Consider the following 26,441-nt stretch of genomic DNA (forward strand, 5'->3'; position numbering starts at 1 on the left):
AAAAAAAGTGAACTTAAAGTGTATGATTAGAGTGTGTGATTGGTTCTGACTGGATGTGTAACATGTGCGTAGCCTTCTCATAAATCAAAGGTTTTTATGTGAAACCTACCACTAGTGATGTAACTGAATTTGTGTAAATGCTGGTGTGTCTGCCTTTTCCTAGCAACTCCCTGGGCAGCCTGAGGATTCTTTGAGGTTATTTTTTTTCAAGATCTGGCTGGGAGCTTTTGCATGAGTGCTGTGTGAACGTCCTCCGTCTGCAGTGTGAGGACAGCGAACCCTAGTGTGAGTTAACCACGTAGGAAGAGTTTGAAGTCAGACATGACATTCAGACTGAGGTCCTCAAAACTGAGGGGCATTTTCTGTGGTTTGAAAGGAAAGTGCACCCAGTTTTGGGGATGTCAATTGTGAATACTCATCATAACCCATCCCCAGTCCCCCATCGCATTGCACCACATGGATGCACCCAGTGGACTGGCCTTTGCTTTTCTATTGTTTCTTTTTCTCTCCACTGCAATCAGCTTTCTCACATTGAATGCATTCCATTTTCTAAGCTCTCTCCTAGGCAAAAATCCCTCTAAAGCAAAGCAAAAATGTCTGTTATGCAACATTGTTCTGAGACCCCAGGAATTGCAGTTAACTTGGCTCCTTAGTATGTGCTTCCTAAGGCAGGTGGGGTGGCTCACGCCTGTAATCCCAGCACTTTGGGAGGCGGGCGAGGCACTTGAAACCCTGTCTCTACTAAAAATACAAAAATTAGCTGGACATGGTGGCATGTGCCTGTAATCCCAGCTACTTGGGAGGTGCAGACAGGAGAATCGCTTGAACCCAGGAGGCAGAGGTTGCAACGAGCCAAGATAATGCCACTGTACTCCAACCTCGGTGACAGAGCGAGACTCAAAAAAAAAAAAAGTGCTTCCTGAGAAGGTTTCCTTTCCCTCCTGCCCCCCATACCAGTCCATCTATTTAGTAGATGTCCTGGTTTCTACCCAGGATATCATGGACCAGGGTTTCTGTCTTCCAGCCTTGAGTACAATGGTGTGACTACAGCTCACTGCAGTCTCAACCTCCTGGGCTCAAGTGATCATCCTGCCTCAGCCTCCAAGTAGCTGGTATTACAGATGCACGTGCCCCCATTCCCAGAGGTTCTTAAATATATGACAAAAACCCAGAAGCTTGGCTGAAGCAGCTTGTTGGGGCCCACCCACAGATTTTGTTTGGTGCCATAGACCTGGGTTGGGATCTAGGGAGCCATTTTTCTTGGTCTCAATGTAAATGTGTAAGCATTTTCTTTTTTTCTTTCTGTTTTTTTTTGAGACAGAGTTTCGCTCTTGTTGCCTAAACTGGAGTGCGATGGCACAATCTTGGCTCACTGCAACCTCTGCCTCCTGGGTTCAAGTGATTCTCCTGCCTCAGCCTCCCAAGTAGCTGGGATTACAGGTGTGCACCACCATGCCCGGCTAATTTTTTGTTATTTTTTAATTTTTTTTATTTTTTGAGACGGAGTCTTGCTCTGTCGCCCAGGCTGGAGTGCAGTGGTGTGATCTCGGATCACTGCAAGCTCCGCCTCCTTGATTCGTGCCATTCTCCTGCCTCAGCCTCCCGACTAGCTGGGACTACAGGTGCCCGCCACCACGCCCAGCTGATTTTTTTGTATTTTTAGTAGAGACGGGGTTTCACTGTGTTAGCCAGGGTGGTCTCGGTCTCCTGATCTCGTGATCTGCCTGCCTCGGCCTCCCAAAGTGCTGGGGTTACAGGCTTGAGCCACTGCCCCTGGCCAAGTTTTTGTATTTTTAGTAGAAATGGGGTTTCACCATGTTTCCTGCCTATCTATCTGTGTATTTAGACAGGGTCTCACTATGTTGCCCAGGTTGGTCTCAAACTCCAGGACTCAAGCAATCCTCCTGCCTCCACCTCCCAGAGTGCTGGGACTACAGGCTTGAGCCATCCTGCCTGACCATTTGAGAGTTTTTTTTTTTGAGATGGAGTCTCTCTCTGTCACCCATGCTGTAGCGCAGTAGTGCGATCTTGGCTCACTGCGACCTCTGCCTCCCGGGTTCAAGCAATTCTCCTGCCTCAGCATCCCCAGTAGCTGGGATTACAGGCGCCTGCCACTACACCCAGCTAATTTTTGTATTTTTAGTAGAGACAGGGTTTCACCATGTTGGCCAGGCTGGTCTCGAACTCCTGACCTCAGGTGGTCTGCCCACCTCCGCCTCGCAAAGTGCTAGGATAAGAGGCGTGAGCCACCGTGCCTGTCTTCAACAATGATTTCTAATTGCATTTTATGGTGGTGATTGAACATAAAGTACTTCAGTCCTTCTCCGTTGTATGCCTCGTGTATTATGTGTCTCATAACGTCTGTCCCGTCCTATGCTACATGTGCATTTGAATGTTGGGGAGGGTTCAGTAGATGTCCATTGAGTTGGTTTGCAAACTTATTTGGAACTTCTACTTACTTCTGCCTAATTCTGCTTATTATTGAGAGTGGACTGCTCTGGGATGCCTTTTGTTTGTACTGTGATTTCAGATGGACCCTGAGAATGCTCAAGCCCCAAACCCTCCTTGGGAAGTGAAGCTCAGGCTGTGATTTCAAGCCAGGGGGCGTTTTTCTATAACTGGATGAAAAGCACCTCCAGGGCTTGAAGCTCACAGTTTGAGAGCAGTCGTCTAAGGAAGTTGATGGCAATGTTAATAGTTTTTTAAACAAGCATGAAATCAGATTCCTGTGTTTACTTCTGGATGCTGTTGATCCAAGAAATGTACTTAGAAAATTCATTTTAACAGAAATAGTCATAAGCATCTTGGTAATTTCATGAAGCTACAGTGAGTAAATTGCCTGAGAATTTCCCTGCCTGAAAGGTCTTCAGGAGTGTAATTTTTTTTTAATATAGCTTATTTAATACAAATAGAGATGAGGTCTCACTCTTGCCTAGACTGGTGTGCAGTGTCATGTTCACAGCTCACTGCAGCCTCTCAACCTCCGGGGCTCAAGCATCCTCCTGCCTCAGCCTCCCAAAGTGCTGGAATTACAGGTGTCAGCCACCACTCCCTACTCATACTTGTATATTTCTCTTCAAATTCTGTTGAGGTTTTATGGCCTAGCCTGTGGTCTATCGTGGAGAATATTTGTGTGCATGACAATGTGTGTGTGTATATATATATATACATATATATATATATGTATATATATATACATATATGTGTATATATATATATATATTTTTTTTTTTTTTGAGATGGAGTTTCACTCTTGTTGCCCCAGCTGGAGTACAGTGGCATGATCTCAGCTCACTGCAACCTCCGCCTCCCGGGTTCAAGCGATTTTCCTGCCTCAGCCTCCCGAGTAGCTGGGATTACCTTCCACCACACCCGGCTAATTTTTGTATTTTTAGTAGAGGTGGGGTTTTGCCATATTGACCAAGGTGGTCTTGAACTCCTGACCTCAGGAGTCCCGCCTCGGCCTCTCAAAGTGCTGAGATTACAGGCGTGAGCTACCCTGCCCAGGCTGACCATGTATATTCCTAATTTTTGTACTTTTTTTTTTTTGAGATGGAGATTCACTCTTGTGGCCCAAGCTGGAGTGCAATGGCGTGATCTCGGCTCACTGCAACCTCTGCCTCCTGGGTTCAAGCAGTTCTCATGCCTCGGCCTCCCAAGTAGCTGGGATTACAGGTGTGCACCACCACGCCTGACTGACAATGTATATTCTTAAACAGTTCAGATTCCATTTTGGATTCTCCCATCAGGACTGTATGTTCGTGTGCTGGAACTTAGGTGAACACTTGGCTCAAAATTCATTGCTGTTCTCTATAAATCTAGCCAGTTCTCTTGGTTAAATTTAAGGTGTGTATAGTAGTCACTGCTTTTTCTTTCGGGGGACAAAACTCAGGAGGATTGCTTCTTGATTCCTAAGGGCAACCGAGATGTTCATTTAATGGGCTTATAATTTGGGATTCCAGAACACATGCAAACAGGGCAAATGAATGTTTGGCTGTATCTTTATTTTTGTGTTCATTTCAGCCTGGTCAAGGTTTTAGAATCCAAGGAAACCAATAAACACCCAGAGTGCTGGAGCAAGACTGTCTCCTGCTGTGACAGCCTGCTCAACCCAGGCTGGAATGCAGTTGCCCTTCAGACCTAGAACTCCTGGGATGAACTGGTCCTCTATGCCTCAGCCTGCTGAGTAGCTGGGACTATAATATAGGGGTGTGCCGCCATATTTGGTAGATTTTTCAATTTTTTGTAGAGATGGGTCCTCACCCTGGCCAGGATGGTCTCAACTCCTGAGCTCAAGCAATCCTACAGGTGTGAGCCACCGTGCCCATTTTAAAGATAGTTGACATGATCAAGCATAGTGGGGCACACAGCCCCAGCTACTGCAGAGGCTGGGGTGGGAGGTTCCCTTGATTTCAATGCTATACTGTGCACTAATGACACCTTTGAATAGCCGTTGCACTCCAGCCTGGGCCAACATAGCAAGATCCCATCTCTTAAAAAAATACATTACATGGCACCTGGTTCCAGAGACACCATTTGTGTTGGTCAAACAATGGCCTCCTATAAATTTAGTTTAATGAATCCAAACCATGTTTCCTTCATTAAGAGAGTAAATAAGCCTCCAAGTCTATCCAGTCTTTTTGAGACAGAGCTTGGCTCTCCTCACTCAGGCTAGAGTGCAATGGTGCAATCTCAGCTCACTGCAACCTCTGCCTCCTGAGTTCAAGGAGTTCTCTCACCTCAGCCTCCCAAGTAGCTAGAATGACAGGCGCCTGCCACCATGACCGGCTAATTTTTGTGTTTTTACTAGAGATGGGGTTTCACCATGTCTGTCAGGCTGGTCTCAAACTCCTGACCTCCGTGATCCACCCACCTCAGCCTCCCAAAGTGTCAGGATTACAGACGAGAGCCACCACGTCCGGCCTATCCAGTCTTGTTCTGCAGTCCCCAGTGGGGATTTTTTTTTCCTGTTCATTTGTCTTTTTATTTTAATCTACTTGTCCCTGACACTGAAAATTTTTCCTTCCTAACAACTTACCATCATTTCTCAGAATAGACCTGCTTCCTCTGTGAGAAGCTTATAGTTGATTCAACCCTCAACCACTAATGCCAACCCTAGTGAGTTCTTTTGACTACAGCTGGACTGGACCATTTATCCTGTTTCCTGTGGGTAATGGCTCCAATGTACCATTCCAACAGGCAAAACCTCGCCTCTAAATACAGGTTGCTTGGCAAGATCTAAAATGTTTGCTGTGCCCAATATAAACTATTGTAAAGAAAATCAATCTCAATCACAGTGACAAATGTCACATGAGACAAAACCACAGATATTTTCACAAAAATAGGGTCCTTTAGAACCCTAGAAGGGTTTCTCTAGTAACAGGTGGGATGTTCAGCAGCTCTTGTTGCCACAGTGAGCAATGCCTGTTCATCCAGCCCTTAACACCTCCTACTCCGTGGAAGTTATGCCTGCACTGCTTTATAGAACACCTCTTGGGTTGAGGTAGAGTTGGAGGGGACCTCAGTGTCCCTTGCTGATGGGATGTGCACTGCTTAGCAAGAGCACGGAGGTGGAGTGCATGGGCTCTGAGTTTTTATTGGGTAAATGCAGCCGAAATGTAGTGTGCATGAACGGGTCAAAAAATTGCACATTTGATTTAATTTTTAAATTTTAGAGATGGAGATCTCACTGTGTCACCCCGACTAAACTGGGCTATGCTCCTATGCGTACCCTAGTAGCTGGGACTTCAGGTGAATATTAACCCATGCATAGGCAAGGAGAGAGGAAGGCTCTGACAGTCTGATCTCCCCTCACTGCAACCTCCACCTCCTGGGTTCAAGCAATTCTGTTTTTATTCATTCAGTCTCTCTGTGTCTCCCAGGCTGGAGTCCAGTGGCACAATCTTGGCTCACTGCAACCTCAGCCTCATGAGTAGCTGGGATTACAGGTGCATGCCACCACGCCTGTCTAATTTTTATATTTTTGTAGATACTGGGTTTAACCATGTTGGCCAGGATCCACCCACCATGGCCTGCCAAAGTGTCAGGATTGCAGGAGTGAGCCTCCATGCCCAGCCCTGCCTCCGACCTTTCTGAAATGAGGAAATGATCTTTTGAAATAGACTCTGAAATGTGAATGTTTAGCATATTTGCAAGAACACCACTCTAGTTTTAGAAGATTTTCATCAGTCCACTCTTATACCCATTTGCAGTCAGTTCCCACCCCACTCATCTACCCAGACTCTGGCAACCCACTCCGCATCTCTCTAGCTCTGGATCTGCCTCTTGTGGGCATGTCACATAGATCAGTTTTGAATAGGTGGCCTGTTGTGACCACTGTAATTGAGGATAATGGGTTGGTTCTGGTTGTCTGCAGTGTGAATCTTACCACTGAAGGGTGGTCCCTGGAGGGAAGCAGGAGGCTGGGAGAACTGGGCAGAACATCCTTTGGGAATGGGGTGGGGCGGGCAGACCCTGATGTCTGGGAAGCTCACAAGGGTGGAAGACCCCATCTTCCTCCCTGAGAACTGCAAAGTGACCCTCCTGGGGCACTGGAAGGAGTGAAGGCCTCTGGACTGGGAACGTCAGGGCACTGCACCGATGCAGGCAGGATGAGCCGAGGGGAAAGGAGAGCCAGGCATCACTGGCTGGGGACATTTTGGGTTTGATCTGGATGGAGCAGGTGTCTTCTGGAGAGAGAGCCCCTGGGATTTTCACTCTGCTCCCCGGCTGTCTTAGTCATGGAATCTGACAACAGAGACTCCTGCCCAGGGCCACTTCATTTGGTTTCTGGAGCCCAGTGGTCCTTCCTGCCTGGACTCGGGATCTTTTGGGGAAGTTTGGGATCTGGCAGGGCGTCTGCATAATCCATAGAAATCCCTGAGAGTCACTTCCCTTGGCTGACATCTCCATGTTCCTACCCATTATCTTCCAAAGTAGACCCTTAACTGAATTACCAAAGGGGGCTTCCCAGAGCAGGGAAACCCGGTTAACTTTGTATTTCAGGTCAACAGTATACTTGAGATGTACTTGAACTAGAAATGATTGGTTGTTTAGGTGTGGGCATTTGTTTTTCCTAACTTAGTCTCCAAGAAAAAAAAAATTATTGAGGTTTTACAGCCTAGCCTGTGGTCTATCCTGAAGAATGTTCGTGTGTGTGACAATGTACATTCTTTCTTCCCCCCCGCTCTGTCAAATCTTACTGAGAGCTTTTACGGCCTAGCCTGTGGTCTGTCCTGGAGGGTATTTGTGTGTACAACAATGTATATTCTTAAACATTATCTTAGATTCCATTTTGGATGTTCCCATCAGGACTGTATGTCCCTGTGCTGGAACTCAAGTGAACACTGGCTCAAAATCCTTAGAAATCCAGCCCAATTCTCTTGGTTAAAGATAAGGTATGTGTAGTAGGCATTGCTTTTTCTCTTTGGGGACAAAACTCAGCAGGATTGCCCCTTGATGAGCAAGGGTAACCTGCTGAGCCTTTGAAGCGAGGAACTGCAGATGGTCCTTTCAGGGGTTTATGTTCTGGATTCCATAAAACATGCAAACAGGGGCAATGAATGCACCTTTTTTATTTTTATTTTTATTTTTTTTGAAATGGAGTCTTACTCTTGCCAGTCTGGAGTGCAGTGGCACGATCTCGGCTCACTGCAACTTCTGCCTCCTGGTTCAAGTAATTCCCCTGCCTCAGCCTCCCGAGTAGCTGGGACTACAGGTACATGCCACCACAAGCGGCAAATGGTTGTATTTTTAGTAGAGACGGAGTTTCACCATGTTGTCCAGGATGGTCGTGGTCTCTTGACCAGCCTCCCAAAGTGTTGGGATTCCAGGCGTGAGCCACCGTGCCTGGCCAATGAATGCATCTTTATTTTTGTGTTCATTTTAATCTGGTAAGGAAAATTCCAACCAAAAACCCAGAGTTTTGGAGCGAGAAGATCTCATGCAGTCATTCTCCAAAAGAAAGCACTTTCTGTTGTCTGAAAGCAGAGTGCCTTCTTTTGGAGCGTTACTGTTTGAGAAAAACCACGTTGAAGTTGATGGTGATCTTGGTAACACATTTGCAGAGCGTGCTTATCATCAGACTTGCATGATGTTGGGGTTCTGTTTTTGTTTAGTTTTTTTGCAACACAGGGTCTCTTGCCCAGGCTGGAGTGCGGTGACACTTCCAACCTAGACCTCTTGGGCTCAGTTGGTCCCCGCCCCCACCCCCCCCCCTTTTTTTTCTCTTGAGACAGTCTCTCTCTGTGGCCCAGGCTGGAGTGCAGTGGTACGTTCTCTGCTCACTGCAACCTCTGCCTCCCGAGTAGCTGGTATTACAGGCACATGCCACCACGCCTGGCTAATTTTTGTATTTTTAGCAGAGATGGAGTTTCATCATGATGGCCAGGTTAGTCTTGAACTCCTGACCTTAGGTGATCCGCCTGCCTCGGCCTCGCAAAGTGCTGGGATTACAGGCATGAGCCACTGTGCCTGGCCCACAACGTATATTCTTAAATATCATCTTAGATTCCATTTTGGTTGCTCCCATCGGGACTGTGTGTTTCTGTGCTGGAACTCAAGTGAACACATAGCTCAAAATCCGTTGCTGTTCTCTAGAAATCCAGCCCAATTCTCTTGGTTAAATATAAGGTATGTGTGGTAGGCTTTGCTTTTTCTCTTTGGAGACAATACTCAGGAGGATTGCCCCTTCATGAACAAGGCTAACCTGCTGAGCCTTTGAAGCAAGGAACTGGAGATGGTCCTTTTAGGGGTTTATGTTCTGGATTCCAGAAAACATGCAAACAGGGACAATGAATGCATCTTTATTTTTGTGTCCATTTTAACCTGGTAAGGAAAATTCCAACCAAAAACCCAGAGTTTTGGAGCGAGAAGATCTCATGCAGTCATTCTCCAAAAGGGAGCACTTTCTGTTGTCTGAAAGAAAACAAAGTGCCTCCTTTTAGAGTGTTACTGTTTGAGAAAAACCACCTTGAAGTTGATGCTGATCTTGGTAACACATTTGCAGAGCATGCTTATCATCAGACTTGCATGGTTCTGTTTTTGTTTAGTTTTTTTGCAACACAGGGTTTCTGTTGCCCAGGCGGGAGTACGGTGGCACTTCCAACCTAGACCTCTTGGGCTAGTTGGTCCCCCCCACTTTTTTTTTTGTTGTTCTTGAGACAGAGTCTCACTATGTGGACCAGGCGGGCAGGCAGTGACACATTCTCTGCTCACTGCAACCTCTACCTCCCGAGTAGCTGGTATTATAGGCACGTGCCACCACGCCTGGCTAATTTTTGTATTTTTAGCAGAGATGGAGTTTCACCACATTGGCCAGGTTAGTCTTGAACTCCTGACCTCAGGTGATCTGCCCGCCTCTGCTTTCCAAAGTGGTGGGATTACAGACATGAGCCACCCTGCTCGGACTCCAGGTTTTTTTTTTTTTTTAATTATTATTTGTATTTTTTTGTGCTGCCAAAGCAAGCACTTGTGTGTAGGAATTTTGTTTTTTTTTTTTTTTTTTTTTGAGATGGAGTCTCATTCTTGTCGCCCAGGCTGGAGTGCAGTGGCATGATCTCGGCTCACTGCAACCTGCGCCTTCCAGGTTCAAGTGATTCTCCTGCCTCAGCCTCCTGAGTAGCTGGGATTTCAGGTGCATGCCACCACGCCCGGCTAATTTTTGTCCTTTTGGTAGAATCGGGGTTTTGCCATGTTGATCCGGCTGGTCTCGAACTCCTGACCTCAGCTAATCCACCTGCCTCGGCTTCCCAAACTGCTGGGATTACAGGCATGAGCCACCGCACCCGGTGAGGAGTTATTTTTAATGTGAGCAAACAGTATATTCTTTTTTTTTTTCATAGACAGGGTCTCAAAAATATACGATGTATATTTAATCATATAGTCTTATCATGTATATAATGTAGTCATATGTACACCAAACCCTGTTCTACACACGGAGAATACTCTTGTATCACTTTGGGTATTTATTTACTTGTTTCTTTCTGTGTTTTTCTTGTTTGTTTGTTTTGTTTTGAGACAAGGTCTAGCTTTATCACCCAGGCTGGAGTGCAGTGGTGCCATGTCGACTTACTGCAACCTCCACCTGCCACCTCAGCCTCCTGAGTACCTGTCTACAGGTGCGCACCACCACACCCAGCTAACTTTTCTATTTTTGTGCACAAGGTTTCACCATATTACCCATGCTGGTTGAGCTCCTGAGCTACCATGCACTCCTGAGCTCAAGTGATCCTCCTGCCTTGCCCTCCTTAAGTGCTGGGTTTATTGGTGTGAGCCACCACGCCCCACCCATACTTGTGTATTTCTGTATTTATTGAGGAGCTTTTACAGCGTACCCTGTGGTCTGTCCTGCAGGATGTTTGTGTGTGAGACAATGTATACTCTTGAACATAGTAGATTCCATTTTGGATGCTCCCATCGGGACTGTGTGTCCCTGTGCTGGAACTCAAGTGAACACTTGGCTCAAAATCCATTGCTCTTCTCTAGAAATCCAGCGGAATTCTCATGGTTAAATATAAGGTATATGTGGTAGGCATTGCTTTTTCTCTTTGGGGACAGAACTCAGGAGGACTGCCCCTTGATGAACAAGGCTAACCTGCTGATCCTTTGAAGCAAGGAACTGGAGATGGTCCTTTTAGGGGTTTATATTCTGGATTCCAGAAAACATGCAAACAGGGCCAATAAATGCATCTTTTTGTTTTGTTCTGTTTTTTTGAGATGGAGTCTCGCTCTGTCACCCAGGCTGGAGTGCAGTGGCACAATCTTGGCTCACTGCAAGCTCAACCTCCCGGGTTCACGCCATTCTCCTGCCTCAGCTTCCCAAGTAGCTGGGACTACAGGCGCCCACCACCACGCTAGGCTAATTTTTTGTATTTTTAGTAGAGGCGGGGTTTCACCCTGTTAGCCAGGATGGTCTTGATCTGCCTGACCTCGTGATCCGCCCGCCTCGGCCTCCCAAAGTGCTGGGATTACAGGCGTGAGTCACTGCGCCCGGCCCCAATAAATGCATCTTTATTTTTGTGTCCATTTAAACGTGGTCAAGGAAGATTCCCACAAAAAAATCCACAGTGCTGGAGCAAGAGGATGTCAGGCTGTGACCCTCTAAAGGGAAGCGCTTTCTGTGGTCAGAAAGAAAAGCAAGTGCTTCCTTTTAGAGGGTTACCGTTTGGGAAAAGCAATGTTGAAGTTGATGCTGATCTTGGTAAAATATTTGCAGAGTGTGCTTATCATCAGACTTGGATGATGGTGGGGTTTTGCTTTTGTTTTGTTGTATTCCAAGACAAGGTCCCTGTTGCCCAAGCTGGAGTGCGGTGACACTTCCAACCTACATTTCTTGGGCTCCGGTTGTTTTTTTTGTTTGTTTGTTTGACAGGGAGTGCCACTGTGTGTCTCAGCAATGCAGTGGCACTATCTTGGCTCACTGAAACCTCAGCCTCTTGAGTAGCTGGGATCACAGGTGCGTGCAACCACGCCCATCTAATTTTTGTATTTTTTGCATTTTCAGTAGAGACGGGGTTTCACCGTGTTAGCCAGGATGGTCTCGATCTTCTAACCTCGTGATCCGCCCGCCTCGGCCTCCCAAAGTGCTGGGATTATAGGCGTGAGCCACGGCGCCAGGCCGAGAAACTAATCTTTTGAGATGAACTCTGAGATGTGGATATTAGCATATTTGCAACCACCCCCACTCTAGTTTTGGAAGATTTTCATCACCCCGAAGAGGCTTATTCCCATTTGCAGTCAGTACCCACCCACCTCTTCCACCCAGACCGTGGCAACGACTCCCCATCTCTCTAGCTCTGGATCTGCCTCTTGTAGGCCGGTCACGTAGACCAATCTTGTATGGGTGTCCAGTTGAGGATAATGGGTTGGTCCTGGTTGTCTGCAATGTGAATCTTACCACTGAAGGGTGGTCCCTGGAGGGAAGCAGGAGGCTGGGAGAACTGGGCAGAACATCCTTTGGGAATGGGGTGGGGCGGGCAGACCCTGATGTCTGGGAAGCTCACAAGGGTGGAAGACCCCATCTTCCTCCCTGAGAACTGCAAGGTGACCCTCCTGGGGCACTGGAAGGAGTGAAGGCCTCTGGACTGGGAACGTCAGGGCACTGCACCGATGCAGGCAGGATGAGCCGAGGGGAAAGGAGAGCCAGGCATCACTGGCTGGGGACATTTTGGGTTTGATCTGGACGGAGCAGGTGTCTTCTGGAGAGAGAGCCCCTGGGATTTTCACTCTGCTCCCCGGCTGTCTTAGTCATGGAATCTGACAACAGAGACTCCTGCCCAGGGCCACTTCATTTGGTTTCTGGAGCCCAGTGGTCCTTCCTGCCTGGACTCGGGATCTTTTGGGGAAGTTTGGGATCTGGCAGGGCGTCTGCATAATCCATAGAAATCCCTGAGAGTCACTTCCCTTGGCTGACATCTCCATGTTCCTACCCATTACCTTCCAAAGTAGACCCTTATCTGAATTACCAAAGGGGGCTTCCCAGAGCAGGGAAACCTGGTTAAATTTGTATTTCAGATTAACAGTATACTTGAGATGTACTTGAAGTAGAAATGATTGGCTGTGGGTGTAGGCATTTGTTTTTTCCAATTTTAAATATGGGACCATCATGAATTTGGGTGTCACTTTGTGCAGGGGACGTGGGAATCTCTGTCTTTTTTTTTTTTTTTAACATATGCTGCCAGAGAAGGCACTTAGGTGGAGAAATTACTCTTCATGTGAGCATTCAGTATATAGAACTTCCTTTTCTGGGGGCTGTGTCTTATATATGATACACATTTTATCGTATCATCTTATATAGATAATATAATGATTAACACAATACTCTTCTACACACACAGAATACTCTTGTATCACTTTGGGTTTTTTTTCCTTCGTGTGTGTGTGTGTGTGTGTGTGTGTGTGTGTTATGAGACAAGGTCTGGCTCCGTCACCCAGGCTGCAGTGCAGTGTTGCAGTCTTGGCCCACTGCAACCTCCATGCCCCACCGCAGCCTCTGGAATAGCTGTCTGCAGGCCAGGCACGGTAGCTCAGGCATGTAGTCTCAGCACTCTTGGAGACCAAAGCAGGCTAATCACCTGGAGTCAGGAGTTTGAGACCAGCCTGGCCAAGATGGCGAAATCTCATTTCTACTAAAAGTACAAAAATTAGCCGGGCGCGGTGGCTCACGCCTGTAATCCCAGCTCTTAGGGAGGCAGAGGCAGGAGGATAGCTTGAGCCCAGGAGTTTGAGACCTGCCTGGGCAATATAGTGAGACCCCGTTCTCCACAAAAAGAAAAGAAAAAAAAAGTGTAAAAATGCAAAATTAGGTGGGCATCGTGGCACGTGCCTATAATCCCAGGTACTCCAGAGGCTGAGACAGGAGAATTGCTGGAAACCTGGAGGCAGAGCTTGCAGTGAGCTGAGGTCACGGCACTGCACTGCAGCCTGGGCGACAAAGTGAGACTTTGTTTCAGAAAAAAAAAAAAAAGTTTTGTTGAGGAGCTTTTATGGCCTAGCCTGTGTTCTATCCTGGAGAATGTTTGTGTGTACAACAGTGTATATTCTTAAACATCATCTTAGATTCCATTTTGGATGCTCGCATGGGGACTGTGTGTCCCTGTACTGGGACTTATGTGAACACTTGGCTTCAAATCCATTGCTGTTCTCTAGAAATCCAGCCCAATTCTCATGGTTAAATATAAGGTATGTGTGGTAGGCATTGCTTTTTCTCTTTGGGGACAGAACTCAGGAGGATTGTCTCTTGATGAACAAGGCTAACCTGCTGAGCCTTTGAAGCAAGGAACTGGAGATGGTCGTTTTCGGGGTTTATATTCTGGATTCCAGAAAACATGCAGAGAGAGTCAATAAATGTATCTTTATTTTTGTGTCCATTTTAACCAGGTAAGGAAAATTCGGTCAAAAAACCCAGAGTTTTGGAGCGAGAAGATCTCATGCAGTCATTCTCCAAAAGAAAGCACTTTCTGTTGTCTGAAAGCAGAGTGCCTTCTTTTGGAGCGTTACTGTTTGAGAAAAACCACGTTGAAGTTGATGCTGATCTTGGTAACACATTTGCAGAGCGTGCTTATCATCAGACTTGCATGATGTTGGGGTTCTGTTTTTTGTTTAGTTTTTTTGCAACACAGGGTCTCTTGCCCAGGCTGGAGTGCGGTGACACTTCCAACCTAGACCTCTTGGGCTCAAGTGGTCCCGTGCTTGCTTTTTTTTTTTTTTTTTTTCTTGAGACAGAGTCTCTCTCTCTGGCCCAGGCTTGAGTGCAGTGGCATGTTATCTGCTCACTGCAACCTCTGCCTCCCAAGTAGATGGGATTACAGGTGCACGTGCCACGACGCCTGGCTAATATTTGCATTTTTAGCAGAGATGGAGTTTCACCACATTGGCCAGGTTAGTCTCCAACTCCTGACCTCAGGTGATCCGCCTGCCTCAGCCTCCCAAAATGCTGAGATTATAGGTGTAAGCCACCCAGCCTAGCCTCCAATTTTTTTTAATGTGTGCTGCCAATGCAAGCACATTTGTGTAGGAATTATTTTTCATGTGAGCACATAGTATATGGAACTTAATTTTTATTGATGTACGGTCTCAAAAATATATATTTTATCATATTCTTATTATACATGTAACATAGTCATATACACACAAAACACTCTTCTATACACAGAGAATACTCTCGTATCACTTTGGGTAATTTTTTGTTTGTGCGTGTGTGTTTTTGTTTTTTTTTTAGGTAAGGTCTGGGTCTGTCACCCAGGCTAGAGTGCAGTGGTGCCATCTCAGCTTATTGCAACCTCCACCTGCCACCTCAGCCTCTTGAGTAGCTGTCTACAGGTGCACACCACCACACCCGGCTAACTTTTCTGTTTTCTCTACACATGAGGTATCACCATGTTGCCCAGGCTGGTCTCAAACTCTTGAACTCAAGTGATACTCCGGCCTCAGCCTCCTAAAGTGCTGGGTTTAGAGGTGTGAGCCACCACACCTCACCTGTACCTGTGTGTTTCTGCTCATTTTATTGAGGAGCTTTTACAGCCTGGCCTGTGGTCTCTCCCGGAGGATGTTTGTGTATGTGACAATGCATATTCTTCAACATCTTAGATTCCATTTTGGATGCCCCCGTCGGGACTGTGTGTCACTGTCCTGGAACTCGAGTGAACACTTAGCTCAAAATCCACTGCTGTTCTCTAGAAATCCAGCCCAATTCTCATGGTTAAATATAAGGTATGTATAGTCGGCATTGCTTTTTGAAACAAGGAACTGGAGATGGCCCTGATAGGGGTTTATGTTCTGAATTCCAGAAAATATGCAAACAGGGCCAATAAATGCATCTTTATTTTTGTGTCCATTTTAACCTGGTCAAGGAAAATTCCAACAAAAAAATTAATGGTGCCGGAGCAAGAAGATCTCAGCCTGTGACCCTCTAGAGGGAAGCGCTTTCTGTTGTCTGAAAGAAAGGAAAGTGCATCCTTTTAGAGGATTACAGTTTGAGAAAAGCAACGTTAACGTTCATGCTGATCTCGGTAATACATTTGCAGAGCGTGCTTATCATCAGACTTGGATGAGGGTGGGGTTTTGTTCCTGCTTTGTTTGTTTTCTAAGGCGGGGTCTCTTTTGCCCAGGCTGGAGAGCAGTGGCACTTCCAACCTAGCTCTCTTGGGCTCAAGTGGTCCTCTTTTCAGGGTCACGATCTCTGCTCACTACAATCTCCCCTTCCCGGGTTGAAGTGGTTCTCCCACCTCAGTCTCCTGTGTTGCTGGGGGTACAGGCCCATGTCACCACGCCCGGCTAATTTTTGTATTTTTAGCAGAGGTGGGGTTTCACCGTGTTGACCAGGATGGTCTCCATCTCCTGACCTCGTAATCCACCTGCCTCGGCCTCCCAAAGTGCTGGGTTTACAGTCATGAACCACTGCACCCGGCCTTTGATCTTAATTTTGAGTATGAGACCCATCATGAATTTGGGCATCACCTCTGTACAGGGGCCATGGTGACCTCTGTCACTCCATTCATTTCTTATGTGTGCTGCCAAAGCAAACATTTATGTGTAGGAATAATTCTTTATGTGAGCATACAGTATATGGAACTTTCTTTTTTTTTTGAGATAGGTTCTGAAAAATAAATGATATACAGCCAGGTGCATGAGTATATGAGCAGTTTTTGTGTGTATACGACATGAGCGGTGGCTCATGCCTGCAATATCAACACTTTGGCAGGTTGAGGCGAGTGGATCACTTGAGGTCAGGAGTTTGAGACCAGCCTGGCCAACATGGTGAAACCCTGTCTCTACTAAAAATAAAAAAAATCAGCCAGCTATGGTGGCGCACGCCTGTATTCCCATCTACTGGGGAAGTTGAGGGAGGAGAATCACTTGAACGGACAGATGGAGGTTGCAGTGAGCCAAGATCACGCCACCACACTCCAGCCTGGGCGAGAGAATAAGACTGTCTCAAAAAATATATATATATACATATATATTTATATATAGAGAGAGACTCTGTCTCAAAAAATATATATATATATATGGGTGTGTTAGTGTGTATACATATATATGATGTATATTTCATCATATAGCCATATATATAATTATATACACAAAAAATACTCTTCTACACACAGAGATGACTGATATCACTTTGGGGTGGTTTTTGCTTGTGTGTTTTTTTAAATTTGTTTTTGCCACAAGATCTGGCTCAGTCGCCCAGGTTGGAGTGCAGTGTTTCAATCCTGGCTCACTGCAACCTCCACCTGGTCTTGATCTCCTGAGCTCAAGTGAATCTCCTGCCTTGGCCTTCTGATATGCTGGGATTAGAGGTATGAGCCACCACACCCAACTGGTACTTGTGTATTCCTGCTCAAATTTTATTGAGGAGCTTTTACCACCTAGCCTGTGGTCTATCCTGGAGGATGTTTGTGTGTGCGACAATGTATATAGTTCAACATCTTAGATTCCATTTTGGATGTTTCCAGTGGGACTGTGTGTCTCCGCACTGGAACTCAAATGAACACTTGGCTCAGAATCCATTTGCTGTTCTCTGGAAATCCAGTCTAATTCTCTTGGTTATGTATAAGGTATGTCTAGTAGGCATTGCTTTTTCTGTTTGAGAACAAAACTCGGGAGGATTGTCCCTTGATGAACAAGGCTAACCTGCTGAGCCTTTGAAGCAAGGAACTGGAGATGGTCCTTTTCAGGGGTTTTATTCTGGATTCCAGAAAACATGCAAACAGGGCCACTAAATGCATCTTTATTTTTCTGTCCATTTAAACCTGGTCAAAGAAAATTCTAACACGAAACCCAGAGTGCTGGAGCAAGAAGATCTCAGGCTGTGACTCTACAAAGGAAAGCGCTTTCTGTTGTCAGAAAGAAGAGAAAGCGCTTCCCTTTTGAGGGTTACGGTTTGAGAAAAGCAGTGTTGAAGTTGATGCTGATCTTGGTAATACATTTGCAGAGCGTGCTTATCATCAGACTTGGATGATAGCGGGGTTATGTTTTGGTTTTGTGTTTTTCTAAGACAGGGTCTCCGTTGCCCGGGCTGGAGTGCGGTGGCACCTCCAACCTAGCTCTCTTGGGCTCAAGTGATCCTCTTTTTATTTATTTATGTATTCATTTTTGAGATGGAGCCTGGCTCTGTCACCCAGGCTGGAGTAGAGTGGGATGATCTCCACTCATTACATCCTCTGCCTCCCAGGTTCCAGAAATTCTCCCACCTCCGTGTCACTAGTAGCTGGGATTACAAATGCTCACCACTATGACCTGCCAGTTTTTGTATTTTTAGCACAGACGGGGTTTCACCGTGTTTGCGGGGCTGGTCTCAACTCCTGACCTCAAGTGATCTGCCCCCTTGGCCTCCCACAGTGCTGGGGATTATAGATGTAAGCCACCGTGCCCAGCCCATTCCTGTCTTTTTAATTTAATCTGCTCATCCCTGACATCGAAAATTTTTCTTGCTTAACAGCTTCCACTTATTTCTCGGAATAGACCCTTTTCTGCAGGAAGGGTGTGGTTGATTCAACCCTCACCCACTCATGCCAACCGTAGTGAGTGCTATGACTGCAGCTGCACTGTTTATCCTGTTTTCTGCAGGTAATTTTTCCAGTGTACCATTCCAACCTGCAAAACCTCACGTTTAAATGCAAATTTCTTGGTAAGCTGTGAAATGTTTGCTGTGGCTAATATGAGAAACAAGCTATTATAGACAAGATGAATCTCAGTTGCAGTGATAAATGTCACATGGGACAAAACCACAGATACTTTCACAAAAACCTTGAGGACCCTAGAAGGGCCTCCCTAGTAACAGGTGGGATGCACATCCGCTCTTGTTGCCATAGTGAGTGATGCCTGTTCGTCCAGCCCTCAACACCTTTTACTCTGTGGAAGTTATGCCTGCACTGGTTTACAGAACCTCACTTGACTTGACTTGAGGTAGAGTTGAAGGGGACCTCAGTGTCCCTTGCAGATGGGATGTGCATTGCTTAGCAAGAGCACAGAGGTGGAGTGCATGGGCTTTGAGTTTTTATTGGGTAAATGAAGCTGAAATACAGGGTGTATGACCACGTTATCAATGCACACTTGATTTAGGTTTTGTATTTTAGAGACGGGGGTGTGTGCTGCCAAAGCAAGGACTTATGTGTAGGAATTATTCTTTCTGTGAGCATACAGTATATGGAACTTTCTTTATTTTGAGACAGGGTCTCAAAAATATATGATATATGGCCAGGTGCGGTGGATCATGCCTGCAATCCCAGCAGTTAGTGAGGCCGAGGCGGGTGGATAACCTGAGGTCAGGAGGGCGAGACCAGACTGGCCAACATGGTGAAACCATGTCTCTACTAAAAACACAAAAAATTAGCCGGGCCTAGTGGCGCACGCCTGTAGTCTCAGCTACTCCGGAGGGTGAGGCAGGAGACTATCACTTTGAGTGTGTGTCTTTGTGTGTGTGTGTGTGTGTGCGTGCGTATGTGTTTCTAATTTTTTCAAGACACGGCCTGACTATATCGCCGAGGCTGGAGTGCAGTGGTGCAATGTTGGCTCACTGCAACCTCCACCTGCCACCGCAGCCTCCTGAATTAGTGTCTACAGGCATGCACCACCACACCTGGCTCACTTTTGTATTTTTTGTACAGATGAAGCTTCACCATGTTGCCCAGGCTTGTCTGGAACTCTTGAGCTCAAGTGATCCTCTCACTTCGGCGTCCTGAAGTGCTGGGGTTAGAGATGTGAGCCACCGCACCCAACAGGTACTTGTGTATTTTTTTATTGAGGAGCTTTTACAGCGTAGCCTGTGGTCTCTCCTGGAGGATGTTTGTGTGTGTGACAATGTACATTCTTCGACATCTTAGATTCCATTTTGGATGCCCCCATGGGTACTACGTGTGCCTATACTGGACCTCAAGTGAACACTTGGCTCAAAATCCATTGCTGTTCTCTAGAAATTCAGTTTGATTCTCTTGGTTAAAGATAAGGTATGAGTAGTAGGCATTGCTTTTTCTCTTTGGGGGCAAAACTCAGGAGGATTGCCCCTTGATGAACAAGGCTAACCTGCTGAGCCTTTGAAAGAAGGAACTGGAGATGGTCCTTTTAGGGGGTTTATATTCTGGATTCCAGAAAACATGCAAACAGGGCCAGGAAATGCATCTTTATTTTTGTGTCCATTTAAACCTGGTCAAGGAAAATTCCAACAATAAACCCAGAGTGCTGGAGCAAGCATATCTCAGGCTGTGACCCTCCAGAGGGAAGTACTTTCTGTTGTCTGAGAGAAAAGAAAGTGCTTCCCTTTGGACTGTTGCGGTTTGAGTAAAGCAGCGTTGAAGTTGATGCTGATCTTGGTAATACATTTGCAGAGCACGCTCATCATCAGACTCGGATGATGTTGGGGTTCTGATTTTGTTTTTTTCCAAGACAGGGTCTCTGTTGCCCAGGCTGGAGTGCAGTGGCAGTTCCAACCTAGCTCTCTTGGGCCCAAGAGACCCTCTATTTATTTATTTATTTATTTATTCATTCATTCATTCATTCATTCATTCATTCATTCATTCATTCATTTAGAGATGGAATCTGGCTCTGTGACCCAGGCTGGAGTGCAGTAGGACAATCTCCACTCACTGCAACCTCCATCTCCCAGGTTCCAGCGGTTCTGCCACCTCAGCCTCCCACGTAGCTGGGATTACAGGCGCCCACCACCATGTCATGCTAATTTTTGTATTTTTAGCAGAGATGGGGTTACACCATGTTTGCTGGGCTGTTCTCAACTCCTGACCTCAAGTGATCTGCCTCCCTGGCTTCCCAAAGTGCTGGTATTACAGTCGTGAGCCACTGTGCCCGGCCTCAAGTGGTCTTCCTGAGTCAGCCTCCCAAGTAGTTGGGATTACATGGCGCGTGACACAACACTTGGTTCAGCTTTTAATTTTTGGTAGAGATGGGGTCTCTGTTGCTCAGGACGGTCTCAACTCCTGAGCTCAAGCGATCCTACAGGTGTGAGCCACCTTGTCCTGATGACCCATTTCAAAGATAGTTGACTTGGCCAGGCATCATGGGGCACACAGTCCCAGTTACTGCAGGGGCCGGGGTGGGAGGGTCCTTTGATTTTAAGGCTATACCATGCACGGATCCCACCTTTGAATAGCCACTGCACTCCAGCCTGGGCCAACATAGCAAGATCCCATTTCTTTAAAAACAGATTACATAGCACCTGGTCCCACAGACTTCATTTGGGTTGGTCATGTCATACAATGGCCTCCCATCAATTTAGTATAATCAATCCAAACCATGGTTCCTTCATTGAGAGAGTGGGTAATCCTCCAAGTCCATCCAGTCTATTCTGTAATCCCCAGTGGGTGTCCGTATTGATACAATTTCTTTTTTTTTTATTATTATACTTTAAGTTTTAGGGTACATGTGCACATTGTGCAGGTTAGTTACATATGTATACATGTGCCATGCTGATGCGCTGCACCCACTGACTCGTCATCTAGCATTAGGTATATCTCCCAATGTTATCCCTCCCCCCTCCCCCCACCCCACCACAGTCCCCAGAGTGTGATGTTCCCCTTCCTGTGTCCATGTGATCTCATTGTTCAATTCCCACCTATGAGTGAGAATATGCGGTGTTTGGTTTTTTGTTCTTGCGATAGTTTACTGAGAATGATGATTTCCAATTTCATCCATGTCCCTACAAAGGACATGAACTCATCATTTTTTATGGCTGCATAGTATTCCATGGTGTATATGTGCCACATTTTCTTAATCCAGTCTATCATTGTTGGACATTTGGGTTGGTTCCAAGTCTTTGCTATTGTGAATAATGCCGCAATAAACATACGTGTGCATGTGTCTTTATAGCAGCATGATTTATAGTCATTTGGGTATATACCCAGTAATGGGATAGCTGGGTCAAATGGTATTTTTAGTTCTAGATCCCTGAGGAATCCCCACACTGACTTCCACAATGGTTGAACTAGTTTACAGTCCCACCAACAGTGTAAAAGTGTTCCTATTTCTCCACATCCTCTCCAGCACCTGTTGTTTCCTGACTTTTTAATGATTGCCATTCTAACTGGTGTGAGACGGTATCTCATAGTGGTTTTGATTTGCATTTCTCTGATGGCCAGTGATGATGAGCATTTTTTCATGTGTATTTTGGCTGCATAAATGTCTTCTTTTGAGAAGTGTCTGTTCATGTCCTTCGCCCACTTTTTGATGGGGTTGTTTGTTTTTTTCTTGTAAATTTGTTTGAGTTCATTGTAGATTCTGGATATTAGCCCTTTGTCAGATGAGTAGGTTGCGAAAATTTTCTCCCATTTTGTAGGTTGCCTGTTCACTCTGATGGTAGTTTCTTTTGCTGTGCAGAAGCTCTTTAGTTTAATTAGATCCCATTTGTCAATTTTGTCTTTTGTTGCCATTGCTTTTGGTGTTTTGGACATGAAGTCCTTGCCCACGCCTATGTCCTGAATGGTAATGCCTAGGTTTTCTTCTAGGGTTTTTATGGTTTTAGGTCTAACGTTTAAATCTTTAATCCATCTTGAATTGATTTTTGTATAAGGTGTAAGGAAGGGATCCAGTTTCAGCTTTCTACATATGGCTAGCCAGTTTTCCCAGCACCATTTATTAAATAGGGAATCCTTTCCCCATTGTTTGTTTTTCTCAGGTTTGTCAAAGATCAGATAGTTGTAGGTATGCGGCATTATTTCTGAGGGCTCTGTTCTGTTCCATTGATCTATATCTCTGTTTTGGTACCAGTACCATGCTGTTTTCGTTACTGTAGCCTTGTAGTATAGTTTGAAGTCAGGTAGTGTGATGCCTCCAGCTTTGTTCTTTTGGCTTAGGATTGACTTGGCGATGCTGGCTCTTTTTTGGTTCCATATGATATTGATACAATTTCTTTTTGTTCCTGTTCACTCGTGTCTTTTTAGTGTAATCTGCTTGTCCATAACACTGAAATTTGTTTTTCCCCAACATCTTGCCATCACTTCTCGGAATAGACCTGCTTTCTCTGCAGGAAGGGTGTAGTTGATTCAACCCTCACCCACTAATGCCAACCCCAGTGAGTTCTTTGACTGTAGCTGCCATGTTTATCCTATTTTCTTTGGGTAACGATTCCAAGGTACCATTCCAATGGGCTTAAACCTTTCAGCTAAATGCCAGTTACTTGCTAAGATGTCAAATGTGTCTTATATTAGCTGTGGCTAATATAAGAAACTGTTGCAGACAAGATGAATCTCAGTCACAGTGATAAATGTAGCATGCGACAAAACCAGTTGTTTTCACAAAAATCTTGAGGACCCTAGAAGGGGCTGCCTCGTAACAGGTGGAATGCACAGCAGCTCTTCTTGTTGCCGTAGTGAGCGATGCGTGTTCTTCCAGTCCTCAACACCTTTTATTTATTTATTTATTTTATTATTATTATTTTTTTTGAGACAGAGTCTCGCTCTGTCACCCAGGCTGGAGTGCAATGGCGTGATCTCAGCTCACTGCAACCACTGCCTCCCGGGTTCAAGCGATTCTCTTGCCTCAGCCTCACGTGTCGCTAGGACTGCAACCGTGCGCCACCACGCCCGGCTAATTTTTGTATTTTTAATAGAGACAGGGTTTTGCCATGTTGGCCAGGTTGGTCTGGAACTCCTGACCTCAGTTGGTCCACCTGCCTCAGCCTCACAAAGTGCTGTGAATACAGGTGTGAGCCAACACGCCCGGCTATCAACAACTTTTCCTATGTAGAACTTATTCAGGCACTGGTTTATAGAACCTCATGTGGGTTCACGTAGTGTTGAAGGGGACCTCAGCATCCCTTGCGGATGGGTTGTGCAATGTATTTGAGATGTACTCGAACATTGCTGTTGAGGTGTGGGCATCTTTTGCTTTTTCCTAATTTTAAATGTGGGACTAGTCTGGGTATGGTGACTTCCACCAGTAATTCTAGCACTTTGGGAGGCTGAGACAGGAGGATCACCTGAGGTCAGTTGTTCGAGACCAGTCTGGCCAGCATGGTGAAACCCCGTCTCTACTAAAAATATAAAAACTAGCCAGGTGTGGTGGCACGCACCTGTAATCCCAGCTACTCGGGAGGCTGAGGCAGGAGAATCACTTGAATCTGGGAGGCGGAGGTTACAGCGAGCAGAGATCGCACCGTTACACTCCTGCCTGGGCAACAGTGTGAGACTCTGTCTCTAAATAAATAAATAAATAAAAATCAAAATAATTAGATGAATATGGGACCAGCATGGACTTGGGTGTCGCCTTTGTGCAGTGGCCAGGGTATTCTATGTCATTTAAATTTTTTTATGTGTACTTCCAAAGCAAGCAGTTATGTGTAGGAATTATTCTTCCTATAAGCATGCAATATTTGGAACTTTCTTTGAGACAGGGTCTCAAAAATACATGATGTATATTTCATTTTATATTCTTATATATTATGTACACGCAAAATACTCTTCTAAACACAGAGAATACTCCGATATCACTTTGGGGGTGTGTGTGTGTGCGCGTGTGTGTGCGTGTGTGTGTGGTTTTTTCTGAGACAATGTCTGCCTCTGTCACCCAAGATGGAGTGTGGTGGTGCGATCTTGGCTTACTGCAACCTCCACCTACCACCTAAGCCTGCTGAATTAGTGTCTACAGGTATGCACCACCACACCTGGCTAACTTCTGTAATTTTTGTACACATGGGATCTCGCCATGTTGCCGGGGCTGGTCTCGAGCTCCTGAGGCAGGTGATCCTCCTGCCTGGGCCTCCTAAAGTTCAAGGAGTTAGAGGTCTGAGCCACTGGGCCCCACTTGTATTTGTGTATTTCTGCTCAAATTTTATTGAGTAGTTTTTACATCCTAGCCTGTGATCTACTCTGGAGAGTGTTTGTGCATATGACAGTGTATATTCTTCAACATTGTAGACTCCATTTTGGATGCTCCCTTCGTGACTGTGGGTCCTGTACTGGAACTCGAGTGAAGATTTGGCTTAAAATCCATTGCTGTTCTCCAGAAATCCTGCCCAATTCTCTTGGTTAAAGGTATGCGTAGTAGGCATTGCTTTTTCTCTTTGGGGACAAAACTCAGGAGGATTGCCCCTTGATGAACAAGGCTAACCTGCTGAGCCTTTGAAGCAAGGAACTGGAGATGGTCCTTATAGAGGTTTATATTCTGGATTCCATAAAACATTCACAGAGGGTCAATAAATGCATCTTTATTTTTGTGTCTATTTTAACTTGGTCAAAGAAAATTCCAGGAAAAAGTCCACGGCGTCGGAGCAAGAAGATGTCAGGCTGTGACCCTCTTGAGGGAAGCACTTTCTGTTGTCTGAAAGAAAAGAAAGTGCTTCCTTTTAGAGGCTTACTGTCTGAGAAAAGCAACGTTGTAGTTGATGCTGATCTTCGTAATATCTTTGCAGAGCATGCTTATAATCAGACTTGGATGATGTTGGGGTTTTGTTTTTCTTTCATTTTTTATCTAAGACAGGGTCTCTGTTGCCCAGGCCGGAGTGCAGTGGCACGATCTCGGCTCACCACAACCTCCGCCTCCTGGGTTCAAGTGATTCTTCTGCCTCAGCCTCCCAAGTAGCTGGGATTATAGGACTGCGCCACCATGCCTGGCTAATTTTGTATTTTTAGTAGAGACAGGGTTTCTTTAGGAGCTTTTAAGGCCTCCCTTGTAGTCTATCCTGGAGGATGTTCGTGTGTGCAACAATGTATATTCTTCAACATTGTAGATTCCATTTTGGCTGCTCTGATCAGGACTGTGTGTCCCTGTGCTGGAAATCAAGTGAACACTTGGCTGAAAATCCACTGCTGTTCTCTAGAAATCCAGCCCAATTCTCTTGGTTAAATATAAGGTATGTGTAGTAGGCATTGCTTTTTCTTTCTGGACACAAAAGTCAGGAGGATTTCCCCTTGATGAACAAGGCTAACCTGCTGAGCCTTTGTAGGAAGGAACGGGAGATGGTCTTTTTAGGGGTCTATGTTCTGGATTCCAGAAAACATGCAAACAGAGCCAATAAATAGATCTTTATTTTTGTCTCTATTTTAACCTGGTCAAGGAAGATTTCTACAAAAAACCCAGGGTGCTGGAGCAAGAAGATCCCATGCTGTGACCCTCTAGAGGGAAGCGCTTTCTGTTGTCTGAAAGAAGAGAAAGTGCATCCTTTTAGAGGTTTACTGTTTGAGGAAAGCAGCGGTGAAGTTGATGCTGATCTTGGTAATACATTTGCAGAGCATGCTTATAATCAGACTTGGATGATGGTGGGATTCTGTTTTTATTTTGTTTTTTTTCTAAGACAGAGTCTCTCTTGCCCAGGCCGGAGTAGGGTAGCACTTCCAATGTAGATCTTTTAGGCTCAAACGGTCCTCTTTTTTTTTTTTTGAGGCAGAGTCTTGCTCTGTGACCCAGACTAGAGGGCAGTGGCGCGATCTTGTGTGCAAGCTCACCTCCTGAGTTCGAGCAATTCTTCTGCCCCAGCCTCCCAAGTAGCTGGGACTACAGGTGCCTGCCACCACTTCCAGCTAATTTTTGTATTTTTAGTAGAGACAGGGTTTCACCATGTTGGCCAGGCTGGTCTCAAACTACTGACCTCAAGATCCACCCACCTCAGCCTCCCAAAGTGCTGGGATTACAGGCATAGGCCACTGTGCCCAGCGGTCCTCTTTTTTGAGATGGAGTCTTGTTCTGTGACCCAGGCTGGAGTGCAGTGGCAGGAACTTCGCTCCCTGTACCCTCCACCTCCCGGATTCAAGCCATTCTCTCCTGAGTCAGCCTCCCTAGTAGCCGAGATCGCAGACGTGAGCCACCATACCCAGCTAATTTTTGTATTTTTATTATTTATTTATTTACTCATCGATTTTTGAAACAGAGTCTTACTCTGTCCATCAGGCTGGAGGTCAGTGGCACAATCCCACGTTCAAGCAATTCTCCTGCCTTATCCTCCCGAGTAGCTGGGATCACAGGCGGACACCACCACGCCCGGCTAATTTTTGTGT

General features: G+C 45.8%; 5 non-coding genes across 5 annotated transcripts; all 5 read left to right on the forward strand.

Moving 5' to 3' along the window:
* The first annotated feature begins 7,924 nt into the window (after window positions 1-7,924).
* On the forward strand, window positions 7,925-8,039 carry MIR515-1 (microRNA mir-515-1). The gene is given in 1 exon segment (NR_128572.1): window positions 7,925-8,039. It is a non-coding gene; the product is annotated as a microRNA mir-515-1 (primary transcript).
* An 821-nt stretch (window positions 8,040-8,860) lies between these two features.
* Window positions 8,861-8,980, forward strand: MIR519E (microRNA mir-519e). Its single transcript, NR_128573.1, has one exon. It is a non-coding gene; the product is annotated as a microRNA mir-519e (primary transcript).
* A 2,106-nt stretch (window positions 8,981-11,086) lies between these two features.
* On the forward strand, window positions 11,087-11,185 carry MIR520F (microRNA mir-520f). Its single transcript, NR_128574.1, has one exon. It is a non-coding gene; the product is annotated as a microRNA mir-520f (primary transcript).
* Window positions 11,186-13,910: 2,725 nt separating this feature from the next.
* On the forward strand, window positions 13,911-14,025 carry MIR515-2 (microRNA mir-515-2). The gene has a single exon (NR_128575.1). It is a non-coding gene; the product is annotated as a microRNA mir-515-2 (primary transcript).
* An 11,506-nt stretch (window positions 14,026-25,531) lies between these two features.
* MIR519C-1 (microRNA mir-519c-1) lies at window positions 25,532-25,650 on the forward strand. The gene has a single exon (NR_128576.1). It is a non-coding gene; the product is annotated as a microRNA mir-519c-1 (primary transcript).
* Window positions 25,651-26,441: the final 791 nt, after the last annotated feature.

The sequence above is a fragment of the Gorilla gorilla genome, chromosome 20, assembly GCF_029281585.2.
Source record: "Gorilla gorilla gorilla isolate KB3781 chromosome 20, NHGRI_mGorGor1-v2.1_pri, whole genome shotgun sequence".
Lineage (NCBI taxonomy): Eukaryota > Metazoa > Chordata > Mammalia > Primates > Hominidae > Gorilla > Gorilla gorilla.